Source organism: Thalia democratica, unplaced genomic scaffold, assembly GCF_965202585.1.
Source record: "Thalia democratica unplaced genomic scaffold, ktThaDemo2.hap1.1 HAP1_SCAFFOLD_49, whole genome shotgun sequence".
In the NCBI taxonomy this organism is placed as follows: Eukaryota; Metazoa; Chordata; class Thaliacea; order Salpida; family Salpidae; genus Thalia; species Thalia democratica.
In genome coordinates this window covers 128,153-144,574 of record NW_028139241.1, presented here as the reverse complement: position 1 = coordinate 144,574, position 16,422 = coordinate 128,153, and the positions used below count along the sequence as shown (strand labels likewise).

Sequence of the window (16,422 nt, the reverse complement as noted above, 5' to 3'; positions counted from 1 at the left end):
ATGTTTTACCCAACTTTTAGTACTTTTTGTTAAACTCTGTAAAAAATGAGTTACTTAAAACTAAACCAAATTTAAAGTATTTATAAGCTTTACTAATTATGAAATCTTATTCTAATATATAAATAAATGAGTAATTTAAAGACGAAAAATATTTATACATTATAATTTTTTGACTACCTTTACAATATTGTCAGCTTTTATTTTACAGCTTCTCAAAGTGTTTATGAGATAATAAAAATAAGAATAGATTCAAGAATATAAATAAACATTATAATAGAACTATTTATTTTTGATGAGCTGTTGTTTAATAATGTGTAGTTTCAACTTTGAAAAAAAAATTGTTTTAAATAACTTATAAAACTTAATGAGATATTCATTTAATAAATAACGTATTCAAATAAAATTGTACTAACGCTGTAATTTAAACACTGAAGCTGATGTACCACGTAATCACACAAAAAAAAGAAAAGAAGAATTCACAAATTTTGCTTATATTTAGCTATCAAACTCATTTGATAAGCTTTTTAATTTTTGAATTTATTCCATTCGACCTTCAGAAATTTGATAAATCGGAGCAGCAAGCTCAACCTGTGTCACTTACATCTTGTGCATCGCCGTGTGAATCAAATATCACATTTTGCGTTGTTAAAAATTAACTAAAGCATTTGACAAGCTGAACTAGAGTAGGGGACAAATCGAGAAAAAACTACTAAAATAAGACCAGCATAGTTTTTATTTGATAAAAAGTAATTCCAGCTATTAAGACAATGAAGTGTTTTGCATCAATATAATTTTTAGTTACTTTTTAGTAAACAAATATTCTATAACATTTACAAACTGGTGTAGTTGTAACATAAAAAGATTTTGAATAAGTTTAAAATAAGTCTTACAAGTTTGTTTTTTTTTATAATTTTCGAACTCCCTAATGAAATATAACGCAACGCCACTGCTAAAGGATTAACTGATTCAAAATGTTTAACATTTGTAAAAAGTTTATACTTTTTTCTGATTAAAACTGTAAATAATTTAAATTAATGTAAAACTCAAGAGAACAATTTCTTGTGAGAGGAGCAAACTAAAACTGCAAAAAAAAAGTTTTTTAAGAACAATATATACTTTCCTACAGTTTTTTAGATACTTACCTCAAACTTTAAGGAAATGTCCTTTGCAATATTTAGATAAATTTATTTTAGCATAATCTAAAAGTACTAAAAAAAAATTTTTCATAACAGAAATAAACAAAAAAATTTTTAATTATAAAAAATTATACTTAATATTTTTTTTTAATTTATATTATAGAGATTTTAAAATAATCAAAATAAACCATCTTTATAATATTAAGAAATATATTGTTTAATAAATAAAGTTGCTATAAAAAAATATTTATGAGTTTTTTGTTATTCAAAAGAAAAAGTGTCGCCAGAGAGGTTCGAACCACCGACAATCATTATTAAGACCAGCGCTCTGCCACTGAGCTATGGTGGCTGCTATTTAAAGTGGATTTAGGTGATTTTAAATCAAACAGTATTTTACTAGTCCTGGACATGATGTTAAACTGTTCTCGTGTATGATTCGATAACGTAAAAGGTTTTTTTCGTGCACCAGGATCTTGGACAAAAAGTTTTGAGCGTTTTTTTCGTTTAATAAACAATATTGTTACGTCACAATGTAAAAAGAATCATTGTATTGTTTATCATACGATTTTGCTTTTTTCAATACGACATATGAAATAAATGTTTATTACCATTTCTATAAAAACTTTTATTTCTGAAATTAAAGCCAAACATAAAAAAAAAAAGTTTGTTTGTTACATCACAAAATAAATCGTTTTCGGTATTAGTAATTTTTATTAGCGTTAGACATAAAAATATTTGTATAAATTTATGGCCATCATAAATAAATTTAATTATTATTTTTGACAAGACATTAATTAATGTTTAAAATATTTTTACATCTTTTCGCATTTTCAAATTTTTTTTTAAGCTGTTAATTTCAAAAGCAAATTTTGAAATTTACACCAAAACTTTAAAATATTTTTTATAACACTCAGCAAAAAACTATTTTAAAAAAGTTTACTAGTGTAAATAATTTACTTATAAAGTTTAATAATAACTTATAATTGAATTTTTTCTTAAATCAAAGTTTTAATAACATTTTGCAATAGAAAATACTTAAATATTTTTATTAAAACTAAAACTTAAGTGTACAAATTATCAAAATATATCTTTAGAAAACCATTTTTTTTTTGTTTTGGTACTTTTATATATTTTTGAAAACTAATAACTTATCACTTTTCTAATAGTTAGACTCATTACTATAGATGTTGAAATTTATTTCTACTAGTAATTTATTATCAATACCTTTAATACAATTTTTTGACAAAAGAGAAAAATATAAAATCTAAAAATGATAGTTTATGAAAGTTCTCAGAGTTTTGCTGAAACTTTTGAATTTAGAAAAGCACTGGTACATAATAACTAACTTTAAACAGTCTTACAAAGTTCTCACAACTTAGTTAAAACAGTCAATCTAAGTTTAAAATGTGTTACTTTTATGTACTTATGTGTTACTTTTTATATAATACTTTTATGTTCTATATGTAAGCAAAATTGTTTGAAATAAGTTAAATATTTGATAAATAAAATTTATAATAGTATTAATTATAATTAAGATTTTTAGTTAAATGTTATAAGCTTTTAATTTATACATTTTAAACTTAGCAAAACATTACAAACTACTTAAAAGTCACTTACAGTTACCTCTCGCTTATTTACGCACATTGTGTCCACGGAAAAATTGTGTAAAGATACGATAGATCGTAAAAATACGAGAGGTACCAAATATTTTTACTAATTTTGATAATAAGTAGATTTTATCTTTATTTATATGTGATTTATTTGACACTTAACATTTATATTCTATCCTACTTAGCGAATTTAATTTATAATTAAGCATTCGTGTTAAGTGCAAGCTCTATATTTATTAAGTATCACTGCTACTTTTAACTAGGAAGTTTCATTAGATTTTAAGATGTTTGTTTATATATAGGGCAAGAGTACTGTTTTAAACTTTCATTATTTAATTATAATTTCCTTATTTAACACAGTCATATTTATTTCAAAGTTTTAATTTAATCTCTTATTGGTAACAAAATTTCTGATATACTGAGGTATAACTAAATGTTTACCAATTAGTCATAAGTTTACAAAGTCTATTGATATAGTGAAATGAGTTAGCATTTAAAATCATATTTTACATAAAAAATATAAAATAAACCTAGTTTGTGCAATATTAAAAAATATTAAAATTTTTTTCTGAATTTTATAGCATTCTAAAATGCGTAAATAAAAGAGAGTGCGTAACGTCTTGACTGCGTAAAGATGCGAGAGGTTACTGTAGTTTGAAACATCTAGATGTTTAAGATATTTTTAGGTATTTTTTATTCATTTTAAACTTTTCTAAAATATAAGAGAAAACAATGGTAAATGTTTCTTGAATAAAATATTTTACATACACAACATAAAAGTATAAAAATAATAACAGTTAGATAACAAATTTTAACATATCGATTTATGTGAAAAAATAGTAAATTTCATAAAATGAAATAAAAAAATCATATTTTTACTAATAGTCATAATTATTTCGTTATTATGTTAAAAAATAGTTATAAGTTTTTTTAGTTATTAATCACTTAAAATTAGTGACGAAAAATTAATCATAAATCCATAAAAACTGTATGAATTACAACATAGAAGGTTTCAGAGAATAAGTTATTAAAAGATTATTCTTAAACTTCTTGATTCTATATAAAATATGTTTAATTTTCCTTTTTTTTATTATAATTTAATATGTTTACTGAATAAATATATATGTTATCCTAATTATTTTTCAAAGTTATTTTTCAAACTTGTTTTGTAAGTGTTATTCTAGATAAATCAAAGCTATTAAATAACTATATTCTGATTTTTAGTAAATAGTTATAAATATTCAAATATATGTTCATAAAAATAAGTTACTCTTAATTAAGTCAAAATTTAAATTAAAGACGTGGAGATGCCGGGAATTGAACCCGGGGCCTCACGCATGCGAAGCGCGCGCTCTACCCCTGAGCTACATCCCCACTTGTTTAAAAGTCAATAATTTGGTTTATATTTTTGAATATTTGTATATATCTTTGTACTTGAAACGGGTAAAAATTGCACGAAGACAAATTATCACGAGGGGAATAGTTTGCACAAAAAAAAATTTGAACGGAAGGTCATTTTTGCACAAGAATTAAAAAAAACAGAAAAAAAAAACATATATATATATATTACTAAAAGATTTTTTTTTTTTAAAAGAAGAAAAAAAAGTTACTGACCGAGGGTAAGGGTTATGGATAACAGTGATAGTAAAAATAAAAAATGAAAAATAACTAACAAAAACTTTTATAGAGAAAAAACTAAATAGATAAATAAAAACAAATTAGTTAATAGAAAAAAAAAAGCTATCGACCGAGGGATCGTCTTTTTTTGTCGTTCAATAAACTTAAACGTAAACACTTTCTCAAAATTAGAAAAAAAGAGATTGATTTCAAATTTCTAAACTAAAATAACAAATTTGTACTTTGAATTTTATTTATCTACTAATTATAAAAGTTTTAATTTTTTTCCTAGTAATTATTTTTAGTATTATATTTAGGCTTACTGCTTTTAATTTTAGCTTTAAGGTAAATAAATAATTTGTCTTGAAAAAGGAAGAATAAAATTAAAATAATTTTATAATACAATATAGCTTATTATATTCCTATACCACCAAACTATAAATTTACTAAATATTTTATTTAAATTGTCATCATTGTATTATGTTTAAAGAAAATTGTGTACAAAAACTACTTAAAATCAAAATATAAAATAAAATACGTAACCAAATACATATTTATTGCAGAAAACGCATTCAAATTACTTAGTTCAAAAAGTGATGTCGGCTGATTGAAAAACAAACAGTTTGTACCAAGCGACAAGCTTACGATTTACTTTCTAGCATTCTCTCGCATCTACCAAGATACACGTGCTTAACATTTATATACGCAATATTTATCTCACATATGTGAGGTCCTATGGTGTAATGGTTAGCACACAGGACTCTGAATCCTGTGATCCGAGTTCAAGTCTCGGTAGGACCTTTTTTGTTTAAATGTTGATGTAGACTTAGTATAGCAAATAAATAATATAAACTCTCTTAGAGATCACCACGTAGAAATAGTTACGAAACAAAATTTAAATTGTGATTTGTTTATTGTCCCAATTAAGCCAAACATAAAATAAATTAATTTACTTTGGGCAACGCAAAATAAAACTGTAATTTGATTGAAATGAAGTCAGCAAACTAACGTGATATACGTTTTGTTTCTTTTAATCTTATATATTTTTTAATTATAAATACATTTTTAATAGAGTGCTTGAATTTTGCTCACATTTATTATTTGTAACCTGTTCAATTTATTGTAGTATTTTTTATCAATACTAATTTAGAGTGAAATACTAAATATGATTAAAGAGAGTTGTCTTGTCTTTAAATTTAATAGCTTTTCTTAATGTTTAATAATTTTAAAAAATTAGTACTTTAGCCAATTTTTTGTTGCTTTATTGTTTTATTTGTTAGTTTCGAACTAAGTTACTTTTTTGCACTGTTATACGTCTTGTACCAAACTTCATCACATTTTGTCCTTATTTTTACTGTTAACTAATATGTTTTCATTCAACTCTTTCCGAATTGAAACAGCTGGTAATTATATGCCTGTAAGAAACAAATGTATGATGATAAATCCTGTATTAAAAAATGTACTGTTTTATGCTACTTATTAAATTTTGTAATAAGCTAATATGTTTAGCAAAATGCATTTTATTTTAAATTTAGCTAGCTGAAGATTAAGGCGTCTAGTCTTATGAAACACGTGTATCAGTATTTTTAAAATCTTATTTTTCTAATAAATATATATAAATAGGTTATTATTTAAACTTAAACACCTTCTACTTAGCCCATATGAGATGCACAATATTAATGTTTTTTGTTTTTTTGTATAAATTTTGCATTAATGTTTAGTAAAGTGCTTTTTATTTTTAATTGAACTGATCATTAAAGCGTTTAGCTTTATGAAACATATATAACAGTATTATTAAAATCGTACTTTTCCAATAAATTATATATATATATAAAGGTTTATTTCAAGACGTAAAACTTGAAGAACTCGAGTTTCGTGCTTATGCACTCATCAAAATTCAAAACAAGTTCAAAATAAAGCACAAAACAAAATATGATGAAGTTTGGTATCAGACGCATATCATTACAAAAAATAACTTACTTAGAAACTAACAACTAAAATAACGAAGCATATACATTATATAAACTTTCATTTGTGTGTTTTACTTTGTGCTTTATTTTGAACTTGTTTTGAATTTGATGAGTGCATAAGCACAAAAGTTAAGTTCTTCAAGTTTTTTATCTTGAAATAAATCTTTTCATTAATAAAGCCCTTAAGGTGGACTCCGTGTGAAAGATTAAATTTATTAAGTTATTCAACTTATTTCTATTTATATTTATATATAGTAGAACTGAGTTATTAAAATGAATCAGTCATCACTAAGCCTGCTTGTAAGGGTTTTTTTTAATTTGATCAAGGTAAAGATTCAAAAAAAAAATCTGTTTCATGTAAATTTCCAACAAAAACAAATTTTCGAAATTTGGTCGAATATTTCATGTTTATAATTTAGTTGTTATTTTGAAGTAATTTTTAATTTTATGCTTTTATACGCTTTTGAAAAAAATTAAAACCATGTCATTATTCTGTTCTTGAATTTGTTTGATCCTTTATTAATGATTTAAGTATATAGCCCTACTAAAAGTATATAAAGTTTAAAACAAGTAGCTTAATTATATATTTTTCTTTTTCTTTTATTTTTTATATTTATTAAATGATCTAATTATAATGTATATACGTAAACATATTTTTGGTGTAAACGTATTCTAAACTCATTTTTATGTAAAAGTTATTAAATTAAAGTCATGTACTATAAGCATTATTTTTAACTAGAAAATATCTAAATGTTCATTGGATTGTTGAACTCTTTTTAAATCTGTACAACTAAAAAAAGTTTAAAAGTTGACATTCAAATAACTACAAGAAAAAGTTTTAACTTTTTTTTTACAAATTTAGTTTTAAAAATAATCGTTGAAATTAACACACTTTCATTTTAAATACATTATTAATACACATTTAATCTAAAATATTAGTGCAACAAAATGCTTTAAAGTTTTAAAAAATACACAAGTATATTAAAAAAAATTATTTTAAAATACAAGAGGGGATGTTGAAACTTTTAAATACAAATTTAGAGAGATACACATTGTAGATTTATAATAAAAAACTTATGTAAACGGTAGTTGTACTGTAATTTTTAAATTTGTTATGTAACTGATAGATATATATCTTATTATTTAAGTCTTTTTGTACATTTAGTTGTTTTAACATTAATTTTTAGTTACTTTGCACAGCTTTTCCCTTCATAATGACTAATGAAAAGTCGAAACAGTGTCATAATTTTTAAATAAACTATAAATCTAGAATCTGTATCTCTTGAAGTTAGTATTTTATTTTAAACTTTTCACTTTGCACATTAAACTTAGTGGTTCCTAAAAAAATTCATGATTGTTTTTGTATCAAAGCGTTTTAATTATTTCTGCTATCAAAAAAAAAAAAGCAAAAGATAATTTAAAAACAAAACTTGGATAATGAACAAAAGCTTAGATTATTTACATAAAACTGTTAAGCATTTGTTACATCGACGACAATCTACAGTCAAGGAATGTTATAAACTTTTCTCCTAATCACTTTAGCACGCACAATATATAGATGTTTACTTGTGCATAGGTTTATAAATGTTAAAACTTGCATTGTATCGCCTTCCCAGGTGGTCTAGTGGTTAGGATTCGTGGCTCTCACCCACGCGGCCCGGGTTCGATTCCCGGTCTGGGAACATTTTTTAAAACATATTTCAAAAAAATTTATACTCTTTTATGTGTTTAATTTAGTTAAAATTTTAACAGTAAAAATATTTTAACAAAAATCCAAAGAATTTAAAACATATTTCTCTATTAAGAACTTAGAATAAAACTTTGTAGTTGATGGCTTTCAAAAGTGTATTTAACTAATGCTAAACTAAAAAAATTGTAATAATTTTAAACCAAACAACGTTCTATTAACTATCATAATAAAATTCAATTGCAACACTAAACTAAAAGAATAAATTAAAAAATAAGATTTCAGTATTTTAAGTATATTGTTCGAAAGGTTTTTAATATGTTTAAATTCACATTTAATAAAGTTTAATGATAACAACAAAAAATATTTATCAATATAAGGTTTATAAGATTTATTATAATATATTGACATATATTTAATATATAAACAACTAAATATTAATATATTTAGTTGTTTATTGAACTAATGCTAAATTTAGAGAGTTTTAATAATTTTAAACCAAACAACGTTCTATTAATATTGGAATTGTTTGTATTAATAATTAACCTTAAAGTTAAAAAGTTCTCAGAAAAAGTTTGTTTCAGCCTTATTAAATTAATTGTTTAAATTAGATATTATGAAAAATAATAATTTAAGGTTTTTAAGAATTACTTTAACATCTATATTTCAAACAATATCACACTATAAAGTGACTGATAAACTTTTATTAGAAATAGTGTTAGCGTAACAACTGTTTCAAATAAATAATCATGTTTTATTTTAATTTAAATCTTCATATAAGCTTAATTCCATTTTTATGACATTCAAACACATATTAATTTTTATATTAATTTTGAAATAGTACTTTTAAAAATTGTTATTAGACACACAAATTTGAAAAATATTTTAAATTTAATTTTAAAGCCATAGAAAATAAATTTTTTGTGTAGTTTAATTAAGCACAGGTAAATCAAAAATAAATTAACAAAATAAATAATTTATTTATAAACTGCATATAGTGTTTCAGATAGCATTAGTAATTTATTAGTCTTGATTAACTAAAAACTTTTGTTAGAAATGTGTCTATTATTAAATTTAAATTAAATTACTCTAGGTGTACAACACTTTTTGAAATAAAGCTATGTTTTCATTATAAAGCATGTTACAAAAGTACAGTGCTATAATAAATAAAAGAACTTTTTTAAAAATGACTAAATAACTTTAAACTATAATTTTAAAATTTAAAGTTTACTGTAACTAACTGAAACTAAATTGTTTAGATGCAACAAGTTTCTAGATTAATATTTAAGTCTTATTATTTCAAACATCAAAATGAAACAAAAACTCGATTCCTAAATTTCTAAGGAAGATTTAAATTAAATATACAAATTTCAAATTGCCTATATAAAGTACTTTTTGAAAAGTTTAACTAGGTTGCTGTTTTGTAGCCATGAACCTAAATTGCTTAAAGAAAATTCACTAATTGTAGTTTTTCCTTACACTGTGTTTGGTTTTGTTTTTTTTTGTTAAATAATTTAAATCTCAATTTTTTCTTGAGAAAACTGAGAATTAAGCAAAAAATTTTTTTGGAATTTTTGTATAACTGTTTGATAAATATACTTCATAAAAATTTAGATTATGAGTGTTGAACTCACAGTCACGACATGTAAACGATAGAAATCATTAGTTTTTTTTTTAGTGCTGGACCAGCGTAGATTCCCAAAGTGGGCGACTTTAGTTGTAAGGGCATAATCTAGTATTTAGAAAATAAGTTATTTAAGTATTAATTGTATATGTATATGTAGGCTAGGTGTTTTTTTTTTTTTTTTTTACCAAGTGGGCGATTAGTTGAAGGCCCTGATTCTATTTAGACAAAAATTGCTTGCAATGTTTATATAACAGGGATATGTGTAACTACTTTTTACAAGAGGTGGAAAAGTTTTTTGTATAAGAATATAGTATTTTCTATAGTAGCTTTTATTCAACAATTTAATAAATTACATAAATTTTTGTAAATTCTTAGGTATATATAAATGTTTTAAGTTTAAAAAATTTGAAATTATCAGTAAACTAGCATGCAAAGAATTAATAAGTAGTCCAGTTCTTTAATTTAAGCAATTAATTTAAACAGAACCTTAGTCCTGTTTTAATTGACAATGGAAATTGACTTTCGTTTATTTGCAAAACATTATCAATAAAAAAAGCTGCAAATTATACAATTAAAAATAATACAATAATTATGTTAAGAAAATTAATAGTAAGATTATAAGATAAAATTATTAACAAAAGGTACAAAAGTTTTTAAAACGTTTTAAATTATAATGAAACAAATAATGTTACATAATTACAACGTAAGCTCTATAAACTTAAGTTTCAACAAACTAACTCAACTCAAAAACGCATACAAGTAAACTAGCTAAATTATTCATATAAGTCTGTATAACCTTCCCTATTTTATAATTATCAGTATGAAACACAAAATGTGTTTTAAATAAGTAGATTCTTTACACTTATCAAATAACTAAAATTTCTATGGAACCTTTTCCATTGTTTCAGTGTTCTTAAATTAAAACTATATTTATTCTGGACTACACAAGTTTCTTCGCATTTTTAACAATGAGTTGAATGTATTTCAAAAAATTTAAAATTTAAATTCAATTTGTTTTTCTCTTTTTTTACTTGTTGTTATGAAATTTCATCTACGTTTTTTTGTAAGTGCTGCATACATCACATAATAAAAAACTTTAGTTGCTGTTATTGAGAAGTACGTTATGTTCATTTCTAGCTGTACTACTATATTTTTTGTAAATAAGAAAAAAGTTTTGTTACAGATGAGAATACTTATAACAAAAAACGCAATTTTATTCAACTCGGAATTCAACTACTATAATTAGAATAGATAGTAGAATAATAACTTGTCTCTACTAAAAATTATTAATTTGCTGTCCAGACAAACAGTTAACTTATATGTTGACAGTCGTGAAAAAACGGTAATATATATAATCCTAATTTTAATAAAACAGTTATAATTATTTTTAAAGAGTCTAGAGTTTTTGGATTTAAAATACTTGTTAATACTTTAGTTTTAAACAAGATTACAACTTCTGATAAAACAAACTTTTTTCTGTTCTTTAAATAGTTATTTTTCCTTCTAGAAATTTACGGATTTTTTAGAGGTAAAATTTTTATCGTCGTATTCTATAATACTACTCTATAAATAACTATTTTAAAAATTATGTAATATACCAATTCTTAGTTACGATTTTTGTAACTGAATAATAGAAAAGAGTTTAGAATGTTTTATTTTTTTCTTTTATTCTTTAAATCCTAAATTTCAAGATACAATTTAGTAACTTAGTTATACGCTGTAGGTAGCTGACTAAAATTTAAAATTACAAATAGTTAATTGAGCCGCGAATTCAAATAGAGTGTTGATTGGAAAGAGAATTTTCCCAGTATAAAGCAATTACTTTTCAAAGGGTGTAAAAATAACTAATAATGTATAAGTTCAAAACTAAGTATAAAGGTATTAAATTTTCCACTTTTCTAAATCATTCAGTACAAATTAAAAACACCTACTTAATCTTTTAAGTATTGCTGTAAAATTCTTCTAGTTTAAGTTAGAATAACGATTAGAATTAACTATTTTCAATTCAATCAATTTTATTTTTAAAGCAGGGTTGGCACACACTCAGGATACTATGAATACCTCAAAACAGTTTAAATTCTTTTTAGTTTTAACATGACTCCGAATAACTCAAGCCATTTTGATTTTATTTTTAGATTTTTAAATAATTTTAGAAAAATCTAAGTCAATTTTTTTTCTAGATCTTGAATTATATTTAGTTCAGTTTTGTTTAAAGCCCTTTAAACTTAGTTTAAATTTGATACATTATAACTAATTTATTTTTTAAAAACTTATCTTTATAACCTTTAAAAAGTTTTTTCTGTCTAATATTACAAAAAATAAAACATTTTAGAAAGACTCAGGAAAATTTCAAAATCATTATAAAACCAGGAATTTCAAATTATTTTACTTTAAAAGTAAACTTAAAAGTACACCTAAACATGTTACAGGACACACTTTCATATTATTTCCTTTTAAATAATATTTGTTATGGGAAAAACTGTAAAATTGATTGAAAAATTCTTTTTGATTGTAATAAATATTTTTATTGATAGCTAATAAATCAAAGTATATTCTAAAGTTTTCAACCCAAGTTAAATCAAAAAATAATAATCAAAAATAAAAATCCGATCAAGTGTAAGGTATAGGGGTAACGATAATAGAAAAAATTGAAGCAATGTACATTCATTTAAATCAGGAATTCCTAAACTTTTTAAATTGCCCCCTTCAAAGAAATTAAAAAGGCTATAGCCCCCTTCAACATGATACTCAAAAAAGACCTTTTTTTTTCTTCATTTGAAACTCAATAATATCTAGTGTAAATTTCAAAATTACTAAAAAAAAACACCTAGGACCTTTATATTTTGCTCTTTATCTGTAACTCAAGAATATCTAGTGTAAGTTTCAAAATTTTATGACGGCACAAAATTCTAAAAACGTTCCCCCACTCATTCCGCCACTTAACTAGTTATTGCCCCCCCCCGACTTACTAAAAAGCTGCCGACTGTGCAAAACCCTGATTTAAATAAACTAAAATTATGCAGAGCATTATTTAAAGCAGAGGAATTTGATTAGTTATTATTTTTATTTAAGTGATTATTGCTCTTATCTTATGCTAAATTTTAGAATTTTAATTAATTTTTGTTTTAGGTTTTGCTTGATTAACTAATTTCTGAAGGAATTACAAGGCTTTATAAGTTAAAAATTTTCATGATTTTGTAACATTGATGAAAATTGGTTGAAATATATTTGTTTATAGTAAAATACTTTATTTGTTTTTAATTCAGTACAGTAGCAGACTTATTTTTAAAATCTGTAGTTTGTTTTATTATAAAACATAATTAAAGTGTGTTCATATTATTTTGTAAATTTAAAGTCTCTTTCAAACTTAGTTCAAAACTGTAATTAGAAATGAGCAAATAACTTGTATTCTAGAAAACGTTTAAGAATACAAGAAATTTTTGAAAACATTTTTGAAAAACAAAAACCCAGTCTAAACAAAGTCAGGCTAACTCTGGCTAGTTTTTTTTAGTCATGCTAGTTTTTTATCTTTAGTTAGATATTCTTTTAAACAGGACAAAAATATTTGCTCGTATAAAACCTAGAAAAACACTAGAAAATCTAAAATAAAATAAAAAGACTAAAAGTTTTTATGTCACTATTGATTATCCGGTAAAAATATACACACATTATTAACTCTTTTGTTAAATTCACAAAAATAAAGCATTGGATCTATAGCACTAACAGGGTTGCCACACACTCAAGATATTTAAAAGTTTTTAAAAATTTCAGTTTTACTCCGGATAACTTAAGTTCTTTTGAATTTTGTTATTTAACTCAAGTTAGTTTTGTTTTTATTTTTTATAAAACTCACTCAGGTAGTTATAGGTTAAGCTCAGGACATATTTTTTCTATATTTTAAATGTTTTTCATTATTTAGTTTTTTATAACTTACTTTCTTGAACTTAATTTTTATTAATTTCTTTAAATCCGATAACCTTTTTTAATACTTAAAAACTCATTTTTCAAATCATAACTTAATTTTTTTTAAGTTAAAAACACTCACTGCAATTATTTAAGTTTATGACAAAACCTTTATAGACATCTTTTGGTAACTCACGACAGTTTTTTAACTCAAATAGTTGCAACCCTGTAATATGATTAACACAACAGGGGTTAAAATCAAAAAAACAGAAATATTAAATCAAAAAGATTTTTTCGTTCATATTTTAAGTTATTTTTTTATTATGTTTTATAGAGTTATTCAAAGTTTCCAAATTTCAAGATGAAATATAGTTTAATTTATTTATTTTTACATAATCTAAGTAAACAATTTTCCATACACTTAAATAATTGCAGTGAGTGTTTTCTACTTAAAAAAACTAAGTTGCGAATTGAAAAATAAAATAATTGTTTTTAAACTCAATTTAGATTTAATCAACAATTAGAACTAAGAATACAAATCACAGCTCATGATTTTGTAGAGTAAATCTAATGATAAATGACTGAAAAATATTCTTAGTAAAGTATATGGAAAATTTGAAATCGATAAACATAATGTTTGATAACATAAAGTGAAATTTAAAAACTTTAAACATTAAAGTATTATTACAGCTTTCTGTTTAAACAATGTCTGATTTTTACAACAACAAAGCAGCATGCGATGAGTTTTTAACAAGGGTTGTTAACCTGATTAAAAGGAGAGTAAGCAGTCTGAAGGGTGTTTATTCAGTTGCAAGCGACACTGCTAACATCAAGTTTGAAGATAGGGGTGGCATTTACAACGGTAGAAGTTACTGCGGAATTCAAATTTGCATCAAGCGGGAAAACCAAACTCCAATGAGAAGCAATAAACTTCCTTATGGCTGTTAGTTTATAATTTAAAACCTTAGGTTATACAAGCTTTAAAAAGTGATAATGTACATTAAACTTTAAAAAAACTTAAAATTTATTATATAAAAAAATATATTGTTACAGTGTTTTGTTACCAATTATGGATAGTTTGTTGTTTATTTAATAAATAAAATTGATACTTGTAATCAGTGTTGCCAAAGACTAAACCAGGAAAACTCAAGATGTTTTGAGTTTTTTTTACAAACTTGATCTGAATCCGTATTATTTTTGTATATAAAAAGCTCGGAAAAGTCAAAGGGAACCTCTTAAACTTCACGCTTTTTTTCCTATATCTTAAATTAGATTTAGTTAGTTAATTTAGAATATGTTGTTATTTTATAACTGATTTAGTTTGGAGCTTCATTTAGGTTAAAATTAGAAAAAATATTTTTAAGGCTTTGTATATATTTAGGATAACTCAAAACAGTTCAGTCATTACAGTTTTTATGATCTAAAGAATGGCAACCCTGCATAACACCGAGAACAAATTTTAATCAAAATGTTCTTACTTAACTACTTAAAAACTTTTCTTTGAGGCTAAATCAAAATTAATATTTTTATTTATTCTAGGTACTTATTATCCATTGTTTCCCATCGTATCCGGTAGGTTGTTGAGGGAAGGATACTATGGGGAGTTGGTTGTGAGAGACGCTGACTGTCAAGATCCTATATTTCTTTGGAGTTCTCACGATGAGTTGCTTGACAGCATTAAAAGTTTGAACAAAAATTCCAATGTTAGTATTTAAACTAATTTAACTTAAGTTTGTCTTACAACACATAATTTAGCTATCAACTTTTTATTTCATATAAGGAGTTATTATTAATTTCTTATAGATAAATCAACTAGGGAGTATAACATTCATATATCAAGTAGTTCACCAGCGTTTACATTTTTGAAAACAAGTGCTATCTCTGTAAACGCTAATAATTTAAGAAATTAAAACTAGTTGAAGTTTTAAAACAACAATAAGAAATAAAAAACATTTAACTTAACTGACTACAAACGACAACAGCATCTAAAACAACCTATGATCGGTTTTTTTTATCATCAATTAAAAACCAGAACAAAAATCACTATTCAATTTTTGTATTTAACAGGGTTGCCACTCTTTGAGCCAAAAAATCTTCCCTGAGTGACCAAAAATTTCCCTGAGTAACCTTAAATTTCCCTGAGTTTGCCTGAGTATTTTTCAAATCTTAAAAAAAAAATTCTCTTCTAACACAAAATATTAATACCTCATTCTCATTTTTCTTATTTAATAATAAAAGGAAGGTTGTATGTGTATGCTTCTGCATTAAATTTATGAAAAAAACTGTTTTCAAAAACTCAATCTTAAAAGGTTTAAACCAATTAAAAATTAAAAACTAAATTTTTGCACAACTTTGTGTAAACTTGTTAGTTAACTTTCTACATAAAAGAATAAAGTTTAATTTGTTTGACATTTTAATTGACAAAATTAAATTACACTATAATAATAATTTCACATGAAGAACTCACTTAAATGCAGCAATCACTAAATAACTTCATTATGACTTGTATGTCTTTCCTAACAACTGTTCTGAATGCAGTAAATAAAACTTAAAAGTTTAACATTATTGTAAAAATGTAGTGATTAATGCTTAAACAAATAACAAATAACTTTATTATTTAAAAAATAAGAACTAATAGTACAACATAGTGTTTTTTAAACTACATAAGTAACTAAAAATAAAAAGTTTATTAGAACTTTTCAATGAATAGTTAACAACAACTTTCATTTCTCTAAACTGTTTGATTTTACTTAAGTAAATATAAATTTAAAACTTAAAAAACTACAAGGTCAATACTAAGAATATTGAAGAACTAGCCGCAAGGCTAAAATATTCTAAATAACCACTTAAATAATAAAAATTACTACTTTTG

General features: G+C 23.6%; 3 non-coding genes across 3 annotated transcripts; 2 read left to right on the top strand and 1 right to left on the bottom strand.

Annotated features, from left to right (window-relative positions):
• Positions 1–4,048: 4,048 nt before the first annotated feature.
• Positions 4,049–4,120, bottom strand: Trnaa-cgc (transfer RNA alanine (anticodon CGC)). The gene has a single exon. It is a non-coding gene; the product is annotated as a tRNA-Ala (tRNA).
• A 972-nt stretch (positions 4,121–5,092) lies between these two features.
• On the top strand, positions 5,093–5,164 carry Trnaq-cug (transfer RNA glutamine (anticodon CUG)). The gene has a single exon. It is a non-coding gene; the product is annotated as a tRNA-Gln (tRNA).
• Positions 5,165–7,943: 2,779 nt separating this feature from the next.
• Positions 7,944–8,015, top strand: Trnae-cuc (transfer RNA glutamic acid (anticodon CUC)). The gene has a single exon. It is a non-coding gene; the product is annotated as a tRNA-Glu (tRNA).
• Positions 8,016–16,422: the final 8,407 nt, after the last annotated feature.